Source organism: Lissotriton vulgaris, chromosome 5 (genome assembly GCF_964263255.1).
Source record: "Lissotriton vulgaris chromosome 5, aLisVul1.2, whole genome shotgun sequence".
Lineage (NCBI taxonomy): Eukaryota > Metazoa > Chordata > Amphibia > Caudata > Salamandridae > Lissotriton > Lissotriton vulgaris.
The window spans coordinates 472,218,955-472,237,568 of NC_141693.1; positions in this window are offsets into that span (position 1 = coordinate 472,218,955).

Here is an 18,614-nt window from a genome sequence, read left to right on the forward strand (position 1 = left end):
CCAAAGCTATGCATACCCTTGCCCCAATCAACTTGAAAGAATCCTGTCCAAAAGATCCAACCCCTGGTTCAACTATAACCTAAACTAAGAACGCCGACACCTCAGACTTGCAGAAAGAGCATGGAGACATACCCTCTCACTGGTCAAGCTCAAAATCCTACGTCAAAGACGCAGCGCCTACAACAGGCACATTAGGTACTCCAAATTGGCCTTCTTCCAAAATCAAATAGACTCTGCAACTAACCGAACCGGAAAAGTCTTCAAAATTATCAAAAACCAATTGACTCGCAAAAGCGATTCAACCTCTGCAGATAAAAAAACATTACCTAACAGTGAAACCTTTACCTCTTTTATTGAGGGGAAAACCATGCAAATCTCTAACAATATAGAGCACGCTATTGAACTTCTTCCACATGAACCGCCCAACACCCCTCCCTGTATGATCATGATACATGCCAGAGATATACCCCAATCTCACCCAAAGATAGCGCCTCCTGGTCCAACTTCAAAACCCTTGATGAAAATGGCACCCTAAATCTATTGTCATCCCTGAAATATTCCAACCACTTCAACGATCCCCTCCCCTCCAAACTCCTAAATGAATCCATTTATCTCCTTCTCCCACTGTGGACTATGGTAATCAAATCAAATCAAATCATTGGATATTTGTTAAGTGCACATATCACTCGAAAGTCTCATGGCGCTGGTGGATGACTCTGAGATTAACTAGATTTGGTGCAGTTAGATCAATGTTTCACACACCCAAGGCTCCTACCCTGACTGCATCAAAAGTGGCCAGGTTACCTCTATCGTAAATAAATCCAGCTCTGACCAATCCTACCCTAACGATTACTGCCCTATCTCAAACATCCCAACTTTGGCTAAACTCTTAAAAAAATTATTTGTGCACCCACAGCTTCACAATCACATGGTGCAATTTGAGCTCCTCAACCTTTGTCAGTCTGGCTTCCGATCTGGTCATAGCACCAAAACTGACATGGTCCACATCATTGACAATGACTACGCTCACTTGACCAGAACTAATCTCGCCTCCTAATGTTAGTGAACTTATCAGTAGCTTTTGGCACTATCAACCATGTTACCCTTCTAAACCTTCTTGAACACAGTATGGGCTCCTCTGGCACCGTTCTCCTCTCTACATAACAGATCTCAACAGATCCTAATCAGTCACACTCTTTCTGACCAGTCTCCAATGTCGCTAGGCATTCCCCAAGGCTCTAGTCTGTCCCTGACATTGTTTAACCTATTTATGGAGCCCCTCACTGAAATCCTCAAACTCTCCCATATCTTATAACACATGTATGCTGACAATACCCAAATCTACATGGAAATCAACTCCCCTTAAGACATCGATGTCCTCAACAGCACCCTGACTAAAACACACTGGCTGACCCATAACCACCTCAAACTCAGTGCCCTTAAAACTGAATTCTTACTAATCGCACCACTCACCACCACGCCTAACATTGAAGACTGGATCCCTTTTCTCACTGCCCTGAATTGTACCCCATACATCATTGACTCTGCCAAATCCCTAGGTATTACCCTGGACAAAGACCTATCCATGGAAGAACACATAAGACCCATCACTAGAGAAGCTAACCATCAGTTGCATATTCTTAGGAAACTAAAACCTTGCCTTCCTATGGCAGACCTCACAATGGCAGTTTAAGCTCTTGTGCTATTGAAATTAAACTACCGTAGTACTACCTTGGTGGGCAAACCAAAATCCTCACTTGCACCGCTGAAGGCTACACTGAATGCAGCAGCGAGATTCATCACTGGATCTAAAAGAAGTCATCATATCACCCGACCTTCAATTACTGAAATGGCTACCCTTCGAGGCAGGATTCATTTTTTTTAAATCGCTTGTATGACCTACACAGCACTGCATCACAATTTCCCATTCTACCTGACCCAGAAACTGACCCATCTGGGTGGAAACAGATCTTCTAGAAGCAGTACCTCCTTACATCTTAAGACACAAAAAATTCAAGAAAACAAAAACATACAAACAATCCTTCTCCCGAATTGCACCAAAAATATGGAACTCTCTTCCTACTGAGATCAGATGCACCCGATCCACATCCATCTTCAAGGAGGAAGTAAAAGATGCACGATCCAACAAATTCCTCTCACACTGAAAACTCTCCTCCATCTCACCTTGATATCTGTTGGTTGTCACTTATCACGCCGGAAAATGATTGGGCCTGGTCTTATCCTAGTCTATGTATTACTAGCTCTCTGTTTACCTTATGTGCAAGTATATTACTGCCTAGTCTTACACATCTATTTTTCTATATAGTGTATTTTTACATATTGTATCTATATGTCTTCCTGGTCTATCCCATATTTTTATACACTTCTGTAAAGCGCTTAAATAACTAAACCCTACCCAAGAAAAGATTAAGACATTCCTTCTGGTGGCCTAATTTGACAGTGATGTTGATAAATTTGTGTAGAATTGTGTAATTTGTAGTTTAGTAGACAATGCCATCCATACACCTGAGGAATTAATTAAAACACAAAACAAAAAGCAGAATACAGATAGATCACTGCTGTGCCCCAAGGCGGATTACGCGGGGCTGGAGTACTGTCTATGTGTCTGGTCCAAGTAAAGTGAACACATTTCAAAATATATCATTTAAGCCATCATATACCTAGCTAGGTGTAATGCTTCATCCGCTCATATGCCAAAAATGATTATAATGGCGAATGGGCTTTCTCTAAGTGAGGCAGCACTTAAGTAGTTTTACTGGAAAAATCAGGATCCAAAGATGAGTAAATTTAAAAATCTCCTGATTATCTCGAGTAGTCTACTGATGAAGGTTCAACCCAGAAACACCTGTCTAGAGATATACAGCAATGTCTGCACCAACTTTGGTGAAAAACTCCAGCTAATTTTGAAGTAAGTTTGAACGGTGTACTGCATTTACCAGGATGCAAAGGGGCGAACTGTGCTGGGACTGTGAGTCAGTGTGCTCCCAACCCCCTTTCTATTAAAAAATTCCTCTAACACTGAAAACTCTCCTCCATCTCCCCTTGATATCTATTGGTTGTCCCTTATCACGCCGGAATATGATTGGGCCTGGACTTATGCTAGTCTATGTATTACTAACTCTCTGTTTACCATAGGATGGACCCCAGCAGGCTTGCAATTGATAGGGTTATGTCCAGCTGACAATGATGACCTAAAATTATTTTCTGACCTGTAACACAGTCCAGATTCAGTACACCTGGAAAGGAAATTCAGAGTATCTTTCAATTCAGATCGTGCAAGATCCACCTCCCTTTGAAGGAACCAATCCACCCAACGTTTCCATGCAGAAGAATATTGTTTGCGGGTGGAAGGAGCCCAAGCTTGCTGTATAAATTGTGCAGCTGCCACCGAAATTCTTAGAAACTATTCCCGTCTCCTGAAACCTTCCAGACCATGAAAGTCAATTAGTCTTAAAGGATTACAGGATGAGTCGAATCTATTGGATCCAGGAGTAACTGAGGGAAAACCGGAAGTAGGATGGGAAGAGCACTCGACAATCCAAAAGAGTGTGATACCACGATTGCATCTTCCACAGAGGGGTAATTAGAACCAGAGTCACCGATTGACGTCAGACCTGAGCTGCCACCCTCGGGATCATGGCGAAGGGAGGGAAGGCGTAATTCATCTGGACTCCCCAAAAATGTAGGAAGGCATCCAGTTCCAAAACTATCCGATCTGGTCTCCAACTGTAGAATCATGTCAGTTGAGCCGGGACGCAAACAGATCCCCTTGGCATGGACCCTGGGTCTACATCATCTCCTGAAAGATGTAGGGATGGAGTTTCCAATCGCTGTTGTCTTTTAGGAATCTGGAGTTCCAGTCAGCTACTAGATTGTCTTTGCCCAGAAGATATTCTGCCAGAACCGTGATCTTCTGAGGAAGGCAAAATACTAAAAGTCTTGGGCTATGTAGGCCAGCAGGTGGGATCTCCAAGCGGTTGATATAACGAACCGTCAAAACATTGTCCATCCGCCAGAGGATTCAGGTTCTGATGGGAGTGATTGGCATTATGGCAAAATATCCTGCTAGTACCAGGCAACTGATATGAAGTCGTAATTCTTCGGCTGACCAACGTGGACACCACCCCCAACGATTGCCATCGGACTCGTTGTGATACTCTGAAATAGCCTTGCCATTTCACGCATCCATATGAAGAAGCCACCACTGAAGTTCCTCTTGGGCTTTGGCCGCCAGTAACTGAAGCCCTGTTGCAAGTAATGAATCTTCAGACTCTAAAGAGCTCTGTAGTGCAACGGGCCTGGCAAGATTGCTTGAACTGAAGACGCTAGCAACCCCACAATCCTGGCCAGGAACTCAAAGATACCATCTGTTTCAACAGAGCTGATTTCAGCTCCCTCTTTAATGGATTTCACCTTTGGGGGAGGAAGAAGCAATTGTTCAGTGAAAGAGTTTACCTGAAAGCCCAGGAATTCCAATTGTTGGGATGGAACAATCATGGATTTCTTGGTATTTATTACAAAATCCAGATTCTGAAGAAGGGACATTGTCCAAGACAGATGTATTCACAGCAGGGATTGATCTTGAGGCAGAAGGAGCATGTTGTCTACGTAGATGAACATGTGACCCCCATCTCTCTTAACTGGACAACCACTGGTTTCAAAAGCTTGGCGAGCACTCAGGGAGCAGAGGCTAGGCAGAATGGAAGAGATTGATCCTGGTGCCATTGGCCTTTTTATCTGAACTTAAGGTACCTATGATAAGAGGTGCAAATTGCAACAGACAGATAGGCATCTTTGAGATCCAAATGAACCACCCAATCTCTTTCCTGCAGAAGATCTCTTAGTAGATGGGTGCTTTCCATCTAGAAGTGCCGATAAATCACTAAGGGATTGAAGAATCTGAGGTTTAGAACCAATCTTTGAACCCCACCTTTTTTTTGTTGCTAAAGCCCTCAGGCTGAGGAGACATCAGAGCACTTGCCTGTTTTGACAAAAGTTCCCAAAGCTCGGATTCTATAAAAGACTTGTCTTGTTGGTTAAAAAGGAGAGAGGGAATGAGTCTTGATAAGGAGGGTGAGGTAGCTCTATTTGATACCCTTAAACAGTATCCAGAACCCATGTATCGGAAATAATCATTGCCCAATTGCGCAAAAAGTATCTGAGTCTCCTTTTTAGGTCTCTCCCAAAGGCAGACCGGAAGTCCGAGAATTAATGTTTCTTAGCCTCAGTTTATGCCTCTCTCCCATTGGCTGGCTTCCTAAACGGAGGCCAGCCATTGGAGGAGAGAGCCGTCACTCCGATTTAGCCCCGTCTTTCTCGGATTTGGGGGCGTCATTTTTGCTGTTCTTTAGACAGTGACGTCATCCGTCACTCAGAACAGCAAAACCACGCCCCCAAATCCGAAATTCTTCAGGATTTGCGGCCACCATTTTTTTTTCTCGTCTGGGGAGGATCATCTTGTTTGTCGTGATGGCTGGCCCTTGCATCCCCGCCGCCGCCTGCCAGAAGACTGCAGTGTGCTCTCTCTGCCGTTTTTTACATTATTTTTCATTTATTTAATTCACCGGGAGCCCCGCGAGTCGTTCTCAAGCCCCCCCCCCTGCCGGCCACGGGGATTCCCTGAGAGGCGCTGCAGCCGCCTCCAAACTCCAGGGCCGCGGTGCGATTGGTTACCGCAGCCGCGACCCGGAAGTACAGTGGGCCAGGCAGGAAGCGGACGGGAGGTCTCCCCGCGCTCCTGCCCGGCAAGGAGAAGAAGCACGTCCCCAGCCGAAGCCCAGCAGCCCTACCCGCGGCAGAGAGGAGCCGCCGCCTCTCTAAACAGTCGGTGAGTGCCGTTTCTATCCCCTCTGAGGTAAGCGGGCGGTTCTCCCTCTTTCTTATATATAGTGTATTGCAGCACTCCGCTAGTTTCAGTTGCTATCTTACCACAGGCAGGGTACTTACCCCCTCCCCCCCCAAGTGCTCTCTTTACACAAACATGATACCGTCCCTCTTTTCACTACTTGCAGGGTTCTCTTTGGTACTTGTTACTGTCGTCACACGATTACCACAGGCAGGATTATTTTACCAGCACAGCCAGATCACGCATGGGTTACTTTACCACTGATTCCCTCTACCAGGCTCTTTCCTGCTCTTTAACACACTCAAGGTTCTCTTACATTCTCCGCACTGTGCTATGATGTTCTTTACTACTCTTCGCCACGCTCAAGGCTCTTTATAACTCTCTTCACTACTCTCTGAAACACACATTTCTCTCTCACACACCGTGAACCCCATGGAACTGTGAGCTGTGCCCCTCGCAGCTGTGTGCCTGGCTTCACTTTTTATTTTTTATCTTGCCGCTACTCTTATGAGATGTACATTTGAAGGAAGAGCAGTCGTTTTTCACTTGATTCTCGCTACAGTCCTATTTGCCATCTTGTGATTCACTTTCAGGGGAGCGCTGCCTACCATTTAAATGTGTTTTTCTCTTTGTTTATTTAGGAGAGGAGGGTGTGAATCCTTGCATCTTTCCATAATCATGGTGGCTCAGTGAGCACGGTGCTTTGTTTGAGAGTCTAGCGGGCTGGTTCCCGCATTCTCTGATACAGGGTTGAGTGTGTGCCTTAGTTTGGAAGAGGGCCCTTGTATAAAAAAAATTAAAGCTTACAAGGTGAGTTTGGCATTATGCTTTGGATGCGGTAGTGGTAATCAATCTCTCCTTGTTCCCTATGAGGTAAATGTAGGGCAACAAACCGAGCCTGCATCACCTACAAAACTACACTGCAAGAGTGAAGAATTGTTCATATCTCACTGAGATTTCAGCTTCCTAGGGTTGTGACCCAGGAAAAATTACAGTCCATATTTTTTTTTAAACTGTCATTTTAGAAAGGACTGGCATGATTCACATACATACTCTCTACTCTGACCTCTTTCAGTTTATCCTCTATGTTTTCATTCCCTTTTATCTAATCTCTTTAATGTTTTTATGTACCTTTTAATCTCAATGTCATTTCTATGGTGTTTTCAAGCACTCTCTATTCTCTCCCTCTAGCCTGCTGTTGCGTTTATATTTTTTGACGTTCCAGGCTGCTCTTTCTCTCTGTGCCAAACCACTTGTCTTTCTTACTGTTGTTTGTCATGCCACTGGTATTTTACGGATACTTGAGTAGATTCCCTTCCCATTGGCACACCTCTAATCTCTCGCTTTCTCTTGTATTTACTCTTTCATTGTTATTTAACTGCGCTTTCTCTTAATGCCAGTCCAGTGTTCTGTATCTCTGCCTTTCCACTCCACTATTCCTTGACCCCCTCTGAGCTCTTTCACTGTCATCTATATGTACTCCATTAAATGTCACTCCTCTCGTCACAGTCTCTTTTTTTCCTTTATTGGGTCTCTTTCTTCTTGCTATGTTGCTATCGGCAATTCTCTCTACTTTGTAGCTATTTAATTCGAATCCCATCTCTTAATCCCACCTGTTTCAAATTTCCATGTCAAGCCTTTTTTATCATAAAAGCCCTCTGCAATTCTACTATTTACTGCCCATGCCCTCTGCACCGCTGCCTCTCTCCCCTTTACCTCTCACTTTTCTAGCTCATATTTCTCTTAGTCTCTCCTCTCTACCTCCCACCTCTCTTCCTCATATGCCGTCCTTGCTCCTTCTCTCATCTATACATTAGTTACAAAGCATTTTCCCATACGCCTTGTTGTTGTTAAACACAGTAAATTGTATGGCAGCCTGCACACTGCCAGTTATTTCCATTAGGCTATTGTAATTTTATTATTATCATATTGCTATTTTGCATGTGTTTTTGCATGTCTGTAGGTGTCTCTTCTTTGTAGACTCTTTGCTGGTTTATTGGTAGATCGTTTTAAGTGCTGAGAACTATATAACTCTGTCAATGCGCCTTAACCTGCTCCAGGTCGTATATGGAGGACATTTTACGGGCCATACACCTATCTGTAATTATTGTTACAACTATTTCAACACTTGGCCCTGTTCATAGTTCACTGGCAAAATCCATTTCAATTCCGACATTAGGCCATACAAAGACCCATGCACAACTCTACACAGGTTCCTCAATCCCAAAGCGCAGAGGACCCCGGAGTCCTAGCACTGAGGAAACACAGCTCTATCAATGCATCTTTATCTAACCCACAATGCTCCATGCTGTTTCACGGCTAACCCCATGCACAGTTATACTAATGGTCTGCTGCTCCAGTCCCACAGATGGGCACCTGCAAAGTGATTTGTAAAACCTCTGCCAATCCATCTTTCTCACATGTTCCGCCTTTCTGTCTCTCTTTACCTCTGGTACAAAGTCTGAGGGAGAAAAGTACGTCCCTGCATAAAAAATGACTGACTCACTCTCTCTCTTTCTATCTCACTAACTCACTTTCACTCTCTTTCACTACCTCACTCTCTCTCTATCTCACTACATCACAACCTCACTCTCTGTTTCTATCTCACTACCTCAGAACATCCCTCTCCCTCACTACCTCACTCTTTCACTACCTCACTCCCTCGGTCTCTCACTACCTCACTTTCTATCTACCTCACTCTCTCTCTCTCTATCTCACTACCTCACTATCTCACTACCTCACTCTCTCTCTGCTAATGCAATAGGTCTCGCATATGCAAGCAATTAAGCTATTGCCAATATAAATGACAATGCCATTTATTTAGGGATACAAAAAAAAGAATGAGCAATGCCAATAGCTCTACCTATAATATTGCCGAGACCATTGCATTGTAAATGCTTGTTACCATTTCCCTCTACTTTCTATTTCCCATTTGACATGTGTCCTGGTTATGCTATGAGCTAATAACTCTTGTTATTATGTAATCACTGTTTTCCTCCTATGTTTACATTGGGCTCTTGTAACTGATGTTAATTTTGTAACTGGTAACTCGCTGATCCTCATGTAAAGTGCTCTGATACCTCCGGGTCAAGCCAGCGCTATATAAAACTCTGCAACTAAATAAATAAATAAATGATGGGACAGGTGACATCATCACCCACATCGCGCATAGTAAGCTAGAGGAGCCATGGTTAATTAAAAAATATATATACTGGTAGCATATGCCACAAAAAGAAAAAAAAGAAAACATATGCTTGCCAGAAAAATGTTAACATTAAAAAAACACATAACCAGCATATTATTATTATTTTATTAGATCAGAATGGGTGTTTCCTAGCGGGCAGGATAGAGCAGGTATACAAACCCTTGTTAGTTTTAATGTACCTCCAGGAAATTATGATTCTTGTGGGCACAAAAAAAGTACAGTGGCTTTGAATTAGTGAAAAGAAGATGGAGTTTAAACACACAATTTATAAAGAATAGTAAAAGAGAAAAAAATGATAAAGAAAGGACTGGAAAAACATTAGCAAAGCAAAGAATTGGCCCACCAAACCTTTTGAGGCAGATATTCACATGTGATCAGCCAAAATGCTGTCACTTACAATGCAAGAGAGACGGTTACTGATGTAGTCTGATCCATTGCTCCATTCTGTATGCTGTAGTGAGTGGAAGCAAAGTGTGAAGCACAGTTGAATAGACCACCTGAAGAGAACTGGCCCCAAACCCTTCTGTGCATGTGTATATGTATATTTGATATATATATGTATGTTTTGGTTACATAAGGCTTGCGAAATAGCAAAAGCTGCGTGTAGGTTATGTTATGTTATATTGATTTATAGAGCGTTACTGTTACCCGAAGGGGTCCTGGCGCTATCGATGTGTGGAACCTGAGTTGAGCAGTTAGGATGTTGGTTGATGGATTATTGACAGAAAAGCAAAGTTTTCAGAGCCTTCCTGAATTTGAGGTTGTCCGGAGTAGATCTGAGCCCAATGGGGAGATTATGCCAGAGTCTGGTGGACGAGACAGTACAACGTTTGTCACCTCATGTGGCCTTCCTGGTAAAGGGGACGAAAGCCAGTTTGGCGTCTGAGGATCGTAGCAATCGGAATGGAATATACCAGCTAATGTTTTTTTTAAGAAAGAGAGGACCCGATTTGTGTAATGATTTGTGCACCAAGCATAAAGCTTTGAAGTGGATCCTTTTTCTGATGGGAAGCCAATGTAGGTCTCTGATTTTCTCCAAAATGGGAAAGAATTTTGGTGTGCCCGTGAGAAGTCTAGCCGCTGCATTCTGAAGCAGCTGTAGCTTCCTGAGGGGACCTTCCTGCATATTGAGGTACCGCCCATTACAATAGTCCAACTTGGCCATGACAAGGAAGGTAATCCCAGTTAGCTGGCAAGGTATGGGGAGATATGCAAGCAGTTCTTTACAGGATCTTAAGGTGTAGGAGGCCGAAGAAACAACCGCGTTCACCTGGTCCTTGAACATCAGTTTACTGTCTATAAGTACTCCCAGGTTTTTAACCTTGGTGGTAGGAATGGGGAGAGAACCCATGTTACCTGGCCACCACGCGGGGTTCCATAACACAGGATTATTGCCAAACAGGATGACTTCAGTCTTGTTTGTGTTAAGTTTTAGACTGTTTTGCCCAATCCAGGAGCCAATGGCCATGATACAGTCCCTGAAACGGGTAGGTGCAGTTTTGGAGTCCGGAGGGGCCAACGAGACGACAATTTGCGTCATCTGCATAAGATGTCAGGTTAAACCCAAAGGATTCAATGAGGGGGGCAGGCTAGAAACATAAACGTTGAATAGGGTTGGACTAATAGAGGAACCCTGAGGAACACCACAGGGAAGGCGAAAAGGCTTTGAGGTGCACCGAGGATATGCTGATAGGGGCACCAGGAATAGCCTCATGGGTCCAAGCCATGGAGTGCAATATGAATGGACGGTGAATGGATAATTGTATTTGTAATTGCATTTATATATCGCTTACTACCTCCGGCGAGGCGTTGAGCACTTCTTTGGCAAGTAGCACCCTTCTACGGAATCCAAAAAGGATTAGTGGTGAATTAGTAAAGGGAAATATGAAATAAATTTGAGTGGTGGACATGTTAGTCTGGTATTTGGATTGAAAAGTATAGTGGGGAATAGAAGAGGGGAAGGGTTTGCATTCATATACTGCTTGCTACCCCTGATGAGGTGTTGAATCTGTTATTTGGATTGAAAAGTATAGTGTGGGATAGAAGTGGGGAAGAGTTTACATTCATATACTGCTTACTGTAGGAAGGTAGCTCCTGACTATGGTTGCCCCCAACTTTTTGCCTGGTGTTTTAGCTGGTTTTTGACATAGTTGGCCTGGGACCCTGCCAATCAGGACCCCAGGCCTACTGCTCTCTCTGTAAAATGGATTCCATGTACCTTAGGTGCATTTACCAATTGGTACTGGGCCACCTTATCACACCCTGTAGCTCAGGGCATAGGTGCACCCAGGGCCTACCAGGGGCTGCAGCATGTATTATGCCACCCCTGGCTGGCCATCTAAACCTGACACAACTGGCTGCACGACAGCTGGGGCAAGGTGGTGTAAACACCCTTTGCTTTAGATATGGTATACCTATATCTAACCCTAAAATGGACACATAGATTCCTATCAGTCACTCCTATGGCAGGCCTTAACAATCCTGAAGGCAGAGTGCTTGGAATCATGCGAGATGGTGCTCTGGCATGAGCTGAGCCCGTTTGCAGCTTGCGGAACCAAGTCCTAATAGCTGTTCCATGATAACACGTACCATATACTCTTAAGTGCATTATAATCCTCGAGGTTATATGCCAACTCTGGTATCGCTTTATCAAAACATGTCGAGTAAGGTGTCATACGAATTGGAATACTAACCCCTCGCCAATTCTGGCGACGGGGTTAGCATTCCACCATTCTAGAGGGACACAACATGTATGTAACTGTGAACCCCGGTTAAAGTTAACTCGAGCCTCAGCATCACAAAATGGATGCTGCCACCACAGACACAAGTCTGACCCCCTGCAGCTGGGAGTCCTTCCAGCGAGGGGAGCTTGGACAAAGGGTTTCCTGTCGGGGGCGGTGCTAGCACCATCCCAGACAGGGTTTTGTGTATCCTAGGTAGGCAGGGCTGAATAGGAAGGTGACTGCAACTGGCACCCCAGTGCTCACTGTGCATCTCCCAGTTTGAACCAGTTCCAGGGGCACACCAGCCCCTGAGCTGGGGAAAGTCCGGCATGGGAGAGGGGTGTAACCACCCCCCTTCCTGGTCCCACCCATGGACAGGACCTAGTCCCGTACCAGCCCCTTTCTTTAGTATAAAGGTGGGAGCGGGGACCCTTCCAAATTAGATCATCTTTGAATCCTGAAACTACTTTCTACGAAAGGAACTCAAGACTTCTTCCTAAGATTTCTCCCATGTGACTAAGGAGTAGTCACCCTGCATCTGCGAGCACCAACTAAGAACACTGCGGTTTGCTGCACGTCCTTCCTCCGGAACCAGACCAACCAGCACGATGAGACCCGGCTTCCCTGGCACCTCTGACCTCTACCTACATCATCAGCCCAGCTGAGATTCGTGGGTGTGACGAGACCTCGAGGGACCGGCCATCTTCAGAACTGCACTACGCTTATCCAGCACGACCGCCGAGGGATCCTCGAGTGAGTGCTTTGGGGTTTGAGAAGCCCTAACCCTGAGCAGCCCCAGCACCGAGGTCCAGCCCCCCAGCATCCACGAGATCTGCGTGGGGCCCTTCTGCTCTTTGCTGCTCACCGCGTTGTCCGGCCACTTGCCTGCTGGCTTGTAGCCCTCTGTACGACGAACGACGACACTTCCATCGCTGTTCTGGTTGCTCCAGACTGGCCCTTGCTCCCCTCCAACAGAGGAGCACCCCGGACCCTCCTGGTCCACTCCCGACGCCATTTTGAGTCCACCGCGTGGGCTTGCATTTGCCAAGAGTTGTTGCCCCAATCCTGGGTCCAGCATCGCCGACAGCAGATACCTTCGTGGGACAGCTCGCACCTCCATCCTGGTCGCCGACAACGCCTCCTGGTCCGAGAGACTGCAGAGCCCAGCGTCGCCCACTCACCTGGTCCAGGTGACTTCATCCGTTGCCATCCTGGTGCCCATCTAATCACTGGCTAGTGATTCAGAACTTGGTCCCCTCTGCTTACAGGTACCCTCTTCAGCTGATCCGGTCCTTGGATCGGCCCGGAACATCTTCACTGGTCGCCTGCCAGCAACTTCCACTTCAGGCTCCTGGTTCGTCAACGAAGAAACCCGACAACACTTGAACCCTATGCAGCCGCAGCCCCTGGGGTAGGTAAACCGAGTACCACGGTGCTCCAGCGTAGACCAACTCTCTAAGTGTCTAGATCCACTTTCGTTTTGACCTACCTAGTCGGGTTCGCCCGAGAACACTAACTTTGTAATTTCTAGCAACCATAGACTTTGTCCCGCATCACGCGTGAGAGTTCCCACTCTGCACACGACGTCCCTAGGCCTCCTGCTTCTAATCCAAGGGTTCAGCATTGTAGGCCTAGTGTTTCTAAAGTCTTTGAGAGTAGTACTTACCTGCTAGTAATTTCGCATTCCACTTGTAGAGTATATGGTTTTTCGTGCCCCTCGGGCATTTGTGTAAATTGTGCGACTTTCAGTATTTCTTTAAGAGCTTTGTTTTGTGCTTAGCGCCCTGTCCTCATAAAGAGTCCAGGGCTGTTGTGTTCTAAATAAATATCCTTTTATTTTCATAACAACTTGTGTGGTGTCCTTTCACTTGGTGTTCAAGGGGTATATGTGATGGTATAACAGCTGGCTTAACACGCCCTCTAGAGTTTAGCCTAAAGACTGCTCTTGTCCATGCTACTAGGATAGCTGGTCTAAAAGGTTGACTTACAACCAATCATCAATAAGGTTCGTTTGGAATGATACACAGTGATCACTAGAATAGTGAGCACTACATATCAGGCCAACTTCTCACATTGGTGAGCAGCGGTTGGGATTTGAGCTTGCTGTTGTTTTACCACACGTATCCTAAGAATATCATTTGAAAGATCACATAAGTACCAAGGTACATATAACTTAGCTTAGAACACTCTGAGTTCTACTGAACCAGCTGTTGTAGTTTAACAGGGCCTAGCACACCCTGACTACAACTCTTAGCAAGGGATCAGTAGGCAAACAAATAGTGTAGGTAAGTGCACCACTTACACCTCACTAGAAAAGCATGTCAGACAAAGGAGGGAACTCAGAGGCCCCCCTTGTGTCAGTTGACCCTCCACATGTCGTCTCAAGATATGCAGCTCTTAGCTTCCAGGAGATGAGACAAGTGTGTACCTCCAGGAAGCTAAAACAGGGTTCTAACCCTACAATCCCATTTCTGATTGGTCTCTTAGAGACTTATGATGCCAGAAGGACTGCTAACACAGTCCCTTCTAATCCAGATGGGAACATGCCCCACCTTAGAGGGAACCCTTGGGGACCCTGACCTCCATCTCAATGGAACAGTTAGTGAAGGAGAGGAGGAGGATCAGGAAGTGTCAGGGGATGAGGCAGACAAGGGTCAGGTAGAAGTCAGTAGACTCACCAGGACCAACTTAAGTAGGCATGAGAATGGATTTGGGGTACCCCCAGGGCCACTCTCAGGTAGACTTAACATTGGGAGTGGACGAGTTAGGTCTCTATCCAGAGGTTCTAACAGATCCATTCGAACCAATGGCTCTCAGACCTCTTCTCACTGAGGGATGACATCCCCTCAGAGAAGAGAGCATGAAGCTAAGATGAGGGAAGTCAATCTGAGGATTGAAAGGGAAGAACTTGCCCTGGCCAAAGAGAGACTTGCCTTTGCTAGAGAGCAAAAATTGAGTGGGGTAGACCCCACTGGTGGCAGCATTTTACCTAGAGAAAAGGACAGGAGTTTAGACACTAGACACCTGAGTAAGATAGTGCCCCCCTTTAAACAAGGGGATGATATCCACAAATAGATAACTGCTTTGGAGAGGGCCTGCACTGTCCAGTGCGTCCCCCAGAGTCAGTGGGCAGCTGTCTTGTGGCTCTCCTTTGAAGGCAAAGGTAGAGATAAGCTCCTCACTACTAGAGCTGAGGATGCTAACAATGACCAAGTCCTGAAAAATACACTGATAGATGGGTTTGGCCTAACCACTGAGCAGTACAGGTTGCTGTTCAGGGATACCCAGAAAACTCAGTCTCAGGATTGGTCTGATTTTGTGGATTGTGCCACTAAGGCTTTGGAGGGCTGGTTGCTGGGCAGTAAGGTTACTGATTACACAGGATTGTACAATCTCATCATGAGAGAGCAAATCTTAAATAATTGTCAAAATCAGCTTCTGCATCAGCACCTGGTTGACTCTGCTCTGGCCACCCCCCAAGAATTGGGTAGGATGGCAGACAAATGGGTCAGAACCAGGATTAGGCCTAAGAACCAGCGTGGCAACCAAAAGACAGAGACTAACAAGCCTCAAGAGAAGGGTGGGGATAAATCTACAGAGAAGATTTCCCAAGGGCCCCAAAACTCCAACAAGGGTGGTGGGTCCCAGAACACCCCTTCAGAACAGAAAAAGCCTTATTGCCATGCCTGTAAACAGGTGGGCCACTGGAAAACTGATATCAGTTGCCCTAAAAATAGCAATAAGAAGAACATACCCCCAGGTACTACTCCCAGACCTCCTGTTACCACTAGTGGTAATCCCCCAGGTGGTGGGAGTGCCCCCAAGAATGTGGTGGGCATTACCTTGGGAAACCAGGTGGATCATGGCCTAGCCAGATCCCCTGACACAACTCTTGTCTGTGAGACTGGCATGGGGTTTGCCAACTTCACTACTGGTTCCTACACTTTGGGAAAGTATAGACAAGAGCCCATTATCAATGGTCAGAAAGTTGAGGCATTCAGAGACACAGGGGCCAGCATCACCATGGTGATTGACCATCTGGTCCCCTCTGCTCAACTGACCCCTGGTTTTAGTTATCAGGTGACAGATGTTCATGGAGTGAAAAGAAGGCATCCCATGGCAGTAGTCGAGCTCAGTTGGGGTAATGTCACAGGGCCCATGAGAGTGGCAGTGGCAGACAACCTACCTGTAGATTGTCTACTGGGGAATGACCTGGAACTCTCAGCATGGGCTGAGGTGGAGCAAGAAGCCCACTCCATGATGGTAGGCCTACCCAGAAAGGTTAGTGGAGCAGTAATAGCTACAGCCCCAGTCAAAGCACCAGTCCTCCCTGAAAAGGTTGGAAGGGCAGTGGTAGCCACTGCCCAGGCTCAGACAGACTTTCCAGAACAGGATAGGAGGGCTGTGACAGTCACAGCCCACACACAGACTGAGTGCCCTCCTGAAAAGGTTGGCAAGGTTGAAATGGTCTCAGCCTAGACTCAGACAGATAGTGGGGTTGTGAAGCCTGAAACAATGGATCCCTCCACCCAAACTGAGAGCATTGAGGAGGAAGAAATGTCTTCCCCCTCCCAGACACTAGGTGAGAGCCAGCCTCCTCAGGGAACTGACTCTACCCCTGGTGAAGGAACTGCCCCAGAGGTAGTCAGGCCTAGCCTGGCAGAGCCCCTGATGGCAGTGGACCCTTCCCAGGTGGGGCCCAGTCTGGAGCAGGTAGCCTGCACCTCTCTACCCTGCCTCAGTCAGCCCAGGGCTGCAGAGGTCAGGGAGGCCAGTGGACCCCAAAGGGCCCACTGTCCACAAGAACCCCCCAATCAGCAGATTAAGGGCACTGAAGCTAGTAATCCTAGCCCAGTGAAAATAAAACAAACTCCTGAGGGATCCCCCTTAAAATTAGCTAGGGACCTCCCACAGCTGGACACTGTTGGGCACAGCCAAACCTGGGGCATAAAAATCCCAAGCTTGACCTGTCCCTCCAGTAAGCCAAACAGAGGGACTCAGCCTCCAGATTTAGGTAGCCAGAGGTTGACCCTGAGAGCACAGTGCACCTCAGCTACAGAAAGAAAGGCACACCTGATGGATGGTGATTGGAGGAAGTTGAGCCCAAAGGTAGAGGAGCCTCACTTCAGTACTCCATCCCAGCATCAGCCTTTTACTTTCCCAAGACACACCAAAGACAGAGTTTACCTATGGTGGAGACCCTCAGATACCCTTAGGGTGAGGGGTTGCTTAGTGGACCATGACACAGGGGGAAACCAAGCCAGAGCTGGTCCTTCCTTAATGGCCACTTAGGCAATAGAGGCTTACCTGGACAAGGATAGCCTTATCTCCTTTCGTTTGGGGGGGGGGGGGGTTATGTAGGAAGGTAGCTCCTGACTATGGTTTCCCCCTACTTTTTGCCTGGTGTTTTAGCTGGTTTTTGACATAGTTGGCCTGGGACCCTGCCAATCAGGACCCCAGGCCTACTGCTCTCTCTGTAAAATGGATTCCATGTACCTTAGGTGCATTTACCAATTGGTACTGGGCCACCTTATCAGACCCTGTAACTCAGGGCATAGGTGCACCCAGGGCCTACCAGGGGCTGCAGCATGTATTATGCCACCCCTGGCTGGCCATCTAAACCTGACACAACTGGCTGCACGACAGCTGGGGCAAGGTGGTGTAAACACCCTTTGCTTTAGATATGGTATACCTATATCTAACCCTAAAATGGACACATAGATTCCTATCAGTCACTCCTATGGCAGGCCTTAACAATCCTGAAGGCAGAGTGCTTGGAATCATGTGAGATGGTGCTCTGGCATGAGCTGAGCCCGTTTGCAGCTTGCGGAACCAAGTCCTAATAGCTGTTCTGTGATAACGCGTACCATATACTCTTAAGTGCATTATAATCCTCGTGGTTATATGCCAACTCTGGTATCGCTTTATCAAAACATGTCGAGTAAGGTGTCATACGAATTGGAATACTAACCCCTCGCCAACTCTGTTGACGGGGTTAGCATTCCACCCTTCTAGAGGGACACGACATGTATGTAACTGTGAACCCCGGTTAAAGTTAACTCGAACCTCAGCATCACAAAATGGATGCTGCCACCACAGACACAAGTCTGACCCCCTGCAGCTGGGAGTCCTTCCAGCGAGGGGAGCTTGGACAAAGGGTTTCCTGTCAGGGGCGGTGCTAGCACCATCCCAGACAGGGTTTTGTGTATCCTAGGTAGGCAGGGCTGAATAGGAAGGTGACTGCAAGTGGCACCCCGGTGCTCACTGTGCATCTGCCAGTTTGAACCAGTTCCAGGGGCACACCAGCCCCTGAGCTGGGGAAAGTCCGGCATGGGAGAGGGGTGTAACCACCCCCCTTCCTGGTCCCACCCATGGGCAGGACCTAGTCCCGTACCAGCCCCTTTCTTTAGTATAAAGGTGGGAGCGGGGACCCTTCCAAATTAGATCATCTTTGAATCCTGAAACTACTTTCTACGAAAAGAACGCAAGACTTCTTCCTAAGATTTCTCCCTTGTGACTAAGGAGTAGTCACCCTGCATCTGCAGGCACCAACTAAGAACACTGCGGTTTGCTGCACGTCCTTCCTCCGGAACCAGACCGACTAGAACGACGAGACCCGGCTTCCCTGGCACCTCTGACCTCTACCTACATCATCAGCCCAGCTGAGATTCGTGGGTGTGACGAGACCTCGAGGGACCGGCCATCTTCAGAACTGCACTACGCTTATCCAGCACGACCGCCGAGGGATCCTCGAGTGAGTGCTTTGGGGTTTGAGAAGCCCTAACCCTGAGCAGCCCCAGCACCGAAGTCCAGCCCCCCA